Here is a 705-nt window from a genome sequence, read left to right on the forward strand (position 1 = left end):
AACACACTCGTCTCTGTCTATACACGAAGACAAATCAGCAGCAGAAAGTTTATAGCCTAGGGGACAGACACACCTATATAAACCCAGTTCACTAACACACCGATACGAACAAACTGATGCTGTCTCTCTTGCTGCTGCTGCTGCTGCTGCTGCTGCTGCTGCTGCTGCTGCTGCTGCTGGGGGTGCTGGGGGTGATGGGGGTGCTGGGGGTGGTGCTGTGATGAGAGCAGGAGAAGAGAAAGGAGAGGGAAGAAGGCCTGCTGCTGCTGTTGCTGCTGTTGCTGCTGCTGCTGCTGCTGCGCATGCATCAATCTCCACACAGCTGTGACCGTCAGCAGCTAAACGGAAACCTAAACAATACACACACAGCAGCAGCAGCAGCAGCATCAGCAGCAGCAGCAGCAGCAGCAGCAGCAGTAGCAACAGCAACAGCAGCAGCAGGAGCAGCAGCAGCAACAGCAACAGCAACAGCATCAGCATCAGCAGCTGCAGCAGAGCAAATGCAGCAACATCAAGAGCAACAGCAGCAACAGCAGCAGCAGCAGCAGCAGCAGCAGCAGCAGCAACAGCAGCAGCAGCATAACCACAGCCACCACCAACACCATCACCAGCACGAAAACAACAAAAGCAGCAAAAAAAACAAAACAAAAACAAAACAAAAAACAAAACAAAAACAACAACAACAAGAATAACAAAAAGAATAAA

The sequence above is a fragment of the Eimeria mitis genome, genomic scaffold (genome assembly GCF_000499745.2).
Source record: "Eimeria mitis Houghton genomic scaffold, Emh_scaff3476, whole genome shotgun sequence".
NCBI classification, from domain to species: domain Eukaryota; phylum Apicomplexa; class Conoidasida; order Eucoccidiorida; family Eimeriidae; genus Eimeria; species Eimeria mitis.